A 6170-nucleotide genomic window follows, 5' to 3' on the forward strand; every position below is an offset into this window, starting at 1 on the left:
CATTTAACTGTGTTAGATGATCTCAAGAAGCTTCATATGTGACTACAAGAAATGAATACATCAGAGATTTATTGTTTCCTCCATTAAGAAAAAAATTACATTCATATTTAGCAATCCTTTCTTAATTAAAATATTTTCCCTTCAGTAAATTTTAGTAACATGTTACATTCCTATCTGCATTATTATAATGTACATTTAATACAGATGGCAAAATATAAACTCATTTTTTCTTATTGTTTTTGAACACACAACAGTCATTTTAATTCAGTGGCCTTTTTTAGTCTGAATTTCATTGACTACTGGAAAATTTGAGCAGGATTTTTTAAGGTTCCTTACAACCTGAATTTTCCTATGATCCTAAATTCAGGGGATGTTAGCTATTTCTTAAGGAAGAATAAGTAGAAAAGTAGAAGTCTAGCACATTACTGAAGAAGCTGAGGATGTGATTTGGCCAAAGCATTATTAATATGTGCCTGTAATCCAGGCAACCAATAGCCCAACTTATATCCTGACTGCACAGAAAGGAGGGATGCTTGAATGCATTAAAATAAGCGGTATAAACTCCTTTACCCTAGCATTTCATTCATTTCCTCTGTCTGCAGTTACTCGGTATTCATTCTTACAGGTTTGACTTAGCAGCTTCTATTTCTCCAATGCTTTGTCAAGAAAGGCATCTAGCACTGGTGAAACAGTACAGTGTGTAGAAGTCACACGTTACACCAATTCTGGAACAACACAAATCGCTTAACATTTGTTTTTATCTAGGGTAAAATCTTGTAAAAAGTTGAGTAATTCTGTAAGTGATCGGATTAATCCTAGGACTTTTCAGTCAATACTTTCAGCACCGAGTTCTCAAAGTTACAGATGCTATAGCTTGAAAACGTGTATAACAACAGTGGCAACAGCAATATTAAGCAGAAGGTATCAGTTTTTCTTTAATTTCTCTTTAAGAATACTTACCTCACTAGAGAAAATATTCATATCCATTTTTAACTGCTTGATCAGAATCAGAATTCCATTAAAGGCATTTCATGTCTTCTACTGTGGTTTTCCTGAAGGGGAAAATAGAGAGGAAAAAAAGGAGAGCATAAACCTTACAATTTTAAGCTTAAGATTGTAAAAAATAATACCTAAGACATCATTATTTACATTGTAAAGTAAGATTGCTTAGTCAACGAAACAATCTTGCAAAGTTTCAAACATGGGTAAGCTGAGTATCTGCACTAGAACACAAAGTTTTCACTCCAGTGCACTGAAAAAACGATGAGTACAGATGAGATTTTGAAGCGTACCTGGCAATTATTCACCTCTGTTTATTAAAAAAAAAAAAAGCTTTTTTTATATATGTAGTTTCCTGTCAGGTGTGGATATAAAAAGCACTTTATGGTTTAGAACCAAACACTGTTGTATCAGGAACTTGTCAATCAGTTCTTCGTAGGTCAGCAACAGACTAACCAACTTCTTGTTGCTGCCTTCCACAAAGTAACAAGATTGTCTAAGACATGCAGTGGTAGCCTGATTTTCTTGTTTGCGTTGCATCCACCTTCAGTTCTAGAGGAAATTAATTAGAGAAGTGTTATGTTGGGTGGTAAATATCTACATTATTGTGGTGAGGTTCTCATCCAGGAGCAGTATTGAGATTTTCTAAGAACCTAAGGTAGAAGCAACACTGATTTTACCCCTGTTGGTGCCCTGGAAGCTCAGTGCCAAGCAGCTTTAGAGGTTCCATGTTAGCTTGAAAAGCAGAAGCAAAATGCAGATTCTTCAGTTGAAGAGTGACCTGATTAGCTTTCCTAGGCACCTCCTTTTTTATGAGAATAATCCAAGTTGAATTTAGGGCTGAATTGCAGAACTGCAAGGGTTGGAAGGGACCTCTAAAGATCATCTAGTACTTCTGCTGCCCTAGAAGGAGTGTCTTTGCTAATCAGCCCAAAGTATTTTAGTTACCAAGACCACGTTAGTCTTCCAGCTGCTGTTTCGTGCAGCTGTGTGTTAAGAATCTTCTCAGCATGTTATTTATTACCTTCACCCCAACTTCCATTAGGGCAGGCCTGAACAGCCTCTAAGTGTCAACCCTAGCAAATCACAGCCTAATCCCACAATGGAACAAACCCTAAATCATGAACAAAGTAGATATTGGTGCACATAGGACTCACAAAGTGTTCAAAGACCTATTTGTGTGACACTGTGGCATTCATGAGCATTTTGTTTCCTCAGTACTGATGTCAGATTCAAAGTTATTTGCATCTTTTTTGACAACATTTTTCAAAAAAACACTTGATGCATCTATCATAAACTCACAGCTCCCTCTTTTTTCATTTCACTGAGATTTCAGGATTTCAAACAGCATTTCTCTGCTTTGTCCTCATTAAAATCCACAAATAGTGCCTCCATTGATAGATTAAGATCTTCCTTACTTTCAAGCAGATGTGCAAAGCCTTCCCACTAACTCATTCATAATTCTTCAGAAATCATTAATTATTTACACTGCTGTTCTGTTAAAGGCCACAATGAGACTCTCCAGCTTGCTGGAAGACTATTTAATTGTGTGTAAACAGACAATGCAGTTAAATCTGATTTTTTCATCATTACTATGGAAAGGACTAAAAGTTCCAGTTCGCTTAAAAAAAGAAAGGAAAAAAAGGTTCTGGTTCACCCCCCCACACACACACACCCCCATGCCCTTCAGTCTTACTTCTTTCTGGTTTTGAAGGTAGTTGAGGCCATAAGATAAAATGCTCTTAATTAGCACTGCACTTCCTTACTACAGCTCTAACTTAGAAAGGATCTTTACTACCATGGTAGTGGAGGCAGACCTGATGCTCTTCCGAAGTGCAGATCGTCATCACAGAAATAGAGCAGAGTGATTTAACAAGTGTAACTTCCTTATCTGAGTCTTAATGAGCTCACAGCTGTAGAGACCTGGCTTGAAGCATTTCTTACGCTGCACTTCTGTGCTACAGAGTGTTCATTCTGACTATGGCAGTGCAGTTCCTTCACTCAGGCAGGAAACAGGCTCCTGCCTGGACTGATGCTTATATGCAACACATAGGTGTTGCAGGAGCATTATCTTGCTGTCTGCAGGACATAAAGTGCAGACATCATAAACCGTGGGGGAAAAAAAAAGCCAGTTGGAGCAAGGAGTAATTCAGTGAGGGAAGTACTTTTATGGTCTAATTCTCTAAGGTGGTGGATTTATGTTAAACTCTTGGGAAGCGGAGGAGCAGGAGGCTGTTGCAGCAGACTGGCAGACAATACAGCTACAGCACAAGCCAGGCCCAGCAGGGATGCAGATGAGACCATGTGAAATGCTGGGCTCCTTGGATGGACCCTCAGAGCCAGTGTTTCTTCTACTGCAGAGGATTCATCTGGGATTGACAGAGTAAAATTTACTCCTTGAACAGTTGCACCTTTGGGTTGTTCAGTGGCTTATGCTGGTACAACCTGTTTTTCTTTTCCAATTTTTATTTTTAAGAGGATTATTACCAAACAATACTGCAGAACTTTATCATCTCAAACTACATAAAAGCCTACTTTGACCAGCCTGTCACTTCTACCTATTTATTTCACATTTCTGTAACTCTAAACATTTTTAGTATGTCTGCCTGAAACCTCTTCACCAAGCTTGAAGGCATTATGTGGAAGAAAAAAAAATGGCTTATAAATATGATGTTTTTGCTTTAATACATTTCAAACTTTCCCTTTAAGATTGTCAGTATGGAAAAAGCTCACATCAAACTAAGAGTAGAAACTCAGTTTGCTGTTACAATCTCTGCTGTGACACACCTCACTTACTGTACATTACACGGTTGAACAGACAGTAGAAATCTTACTTCCCATTGATATCTAAGCTAGCGTTTCCTCTGAACACATCTTCAAGCCTTTAATGCTCCAGAATCCTGGTACAATGGGAGTGTTTCACCTTTCCTACATCAGTCCTTATGAATATGTCTTTACCCGAGCTCTCCTTTAAGACGAAGTAATCAAACATGTGTGCTCTAAATACTTCTACTCAACTCGGCAGCCAGGTTCTAAAAGAAAGTGGGGTACCATCAATGCCGTTAACATGCTTCATAAGCAGTGTCCACAGTGAGGTCAAACAAGCACTCAACCAAAGCATGTGCTGAAGCTCTAATTTCCTACGTTCCCCATCCCCCCGCAGAAAGCACTGCCCTTTTCTCATTCCTGTTTTGAGAGCTGCAGTATTGCTGGGCAAGGTGCAGCCCACTCTTCTCCCCCTGCAGTCCCCCTCCTGGGGCTGACTTGCACAACCAGTCCTCTTACTTACTGGTATCTGCACTCCGTACCCATTCCAAGTTTTGTTTGTATAGTGCACAGATCCAATAATCATTTAAGACTAAGGAACCCAGGGGCAAGAACACCATCTTTGCTCACGCGATAGATGCTACTTCACTGGTACGTCAACTCTAGTTATCTCTGTGCACGCTACGTTAATTCGGCAAATGGCTTTTCAAACAAAGTCCATTCACAAAGCGCCCGGAGAATCTACACGAGAAGAAAGTTTAGTTTTTGCAGTAGATGTGCCAGATTGCTATTCCGAAAGGAAAACACGTACAGATTGAAACTCTGCCCATCGAGTTTCCAAACGAAGGGAAACAGCAAGAGCAAAGCCCTCTCCACGAACAAACCAAAGTCGTATCAGACGTGCCATGAAACGCACTGCTGACACCGCGCTCATCCAGCGAAACAGCGTTAAGAAATACTTCCAGCGGCATTTTAGCATTTCTCTCCGGCACGCTGCGGGAGGGAAGGGCCGGGCAGGTGCCCTTCCCCACGGGCTCTGCCCCCGCCGCCGGGCAGCGCCTCTCCCGCCTCATCCGTTCGTTCCCCCGCAGCGGCTCCCGCCCCGCGCCCGAGCTCCGGCGCAGCGCATCCGCCGCCCGACCTCCCCGAGCAGGAGCCGTGCGGCAGCCGAGCGCGGCGCGTCCCTCCCCGCCCGGGCCCGCGCGTCTCACCTGAGCGGGAAGCGCGAGGGGAAGTGACAGCAGCCGCCGCCTCCACCCGCAGCGCTGCGCTCGGCGCGGCACGGCCCGCCCTGCCCGGCCCGGCGCTGCGGGCGGCCCGACCAACCAAGCACAGCCTCCTGGGGCGGGCTGCACCGCGCCGTCACGTGACCGCGCTGAAGCACGCGGTGTCTTTGCGGGCGTTGCGGTGCTCTGTGGTGCTTCGAGCTTTGCTGCCCTGAGCGGACGTAGCACGGCACCACTGACTTGGTGTCTCCATTGTCAGCCTTGTGTGGGGAGTTTGGAGGAGCGGAGGTGCTCGGCACCGACGTGCCTGTGGGAGCGTCACCTGCTGCAGTGACACCGGTGTTGGTTGCAGAGGGTTATTGACAGCGCAGCTCTGCTAGGTGGAGAAGAACCTGACACAAGGCCTGCAGACAACTCGAGCTAGCCATATGATGGAGATACGTTCTAAATTTGCTGTTCTTCCATTTGAACAGCAGAAGCAAGTCACGATTCTGTACAGAACTAAAGAACCTAGCCCCCAAACCGTGGGAAGGAGAGCAAAAGTTGAGTTCATTGAATTTACTCTGCTTTTGATTCTTTCATGTGCTTTCCTGTGGAGTGATGAAGGCCTGGAAGGCTGTACCTGCTGTATAAGTGTCATGCATGCTGTGTCAATATGCTACACCATGCAGCAGGGTATGTTGGCCTGTATGGAGCTCCAGGCAGCCTTGGCTAGTCTGCCTGCAACACATATATCATTGCCTGAGGGTACTGGCAAGCACCAGCATACACAGTGCTTTAACTGAGAAAAATGTAGGAGGATATTCATAGGATTCTAGGAAATGGGTCTTGAAAATAGATGACACTCACTACTGTGAGCCCCTCACTATGGGAACAACAACAAAAAAAAGGTGTTAGTAAGTTGGTTGTATTTTAAAATTTTGAGTAAATCCTGAAAGCAAATGACCTTTGTTGCATGTATGGTATTAAGGGAAAAGACGTTGTTGGGCCAGAGTTACTGTGTCAGGTGGAAGGGTTCTTTTGCTTCCTAAGAGTTTATCCATATTAGAAACCACGTTCAGAAACCCAGTGAGAAAACTTCCACTGTGCTTCCATCTGAGTGCAGAAGTGTATAGTTGTGCAATTTCAATTAGTACAAACTCTGTCTAAATTCCTGTAACTCATGCTGAAAAAACACAA

At 43.2% G+C, this 6170-nt stretch overlaps 1 protein-coding gene across 1 annotated transcript in view; it reads right to left on the reverse strand.

The window, feature by feature from the left end:
• Positions 1-1050, reverse strand: part of RHOBTB1 (Rho related BTB domain containing 1) — a 43935-nt gene extending 42885 nt beyond the window's left edge. The window contains exon 1 of the mRNA XM_065747051.1: positions 961-1050. The gene's annotated coding sequence lies outside the window, so the exon portion shown is untranslated. The remainder of the gene's footprint in view (positions 1-960) is intronic.
• Between the last annotated feature and the right edge of the window lie 5120 nt (positions 1051-6170).

This window comes from Cyrtonyx montezumae, unplaced genomic scaffold (genome assembly GCF_038088225.1).
Source record: "Cyrtonyx montezumae isolate F1298 unplaced genomic scaffold, pur_monq_1.0 scaffold_4, whole genome shotgun sequence".
NCBI classification, from domain to species: Eukaryota; Metazoa; Chordata; class Aves; order Galliformes; family Odontophoridae; genus Cyrtonyx; species Cyrtonyx montezumae.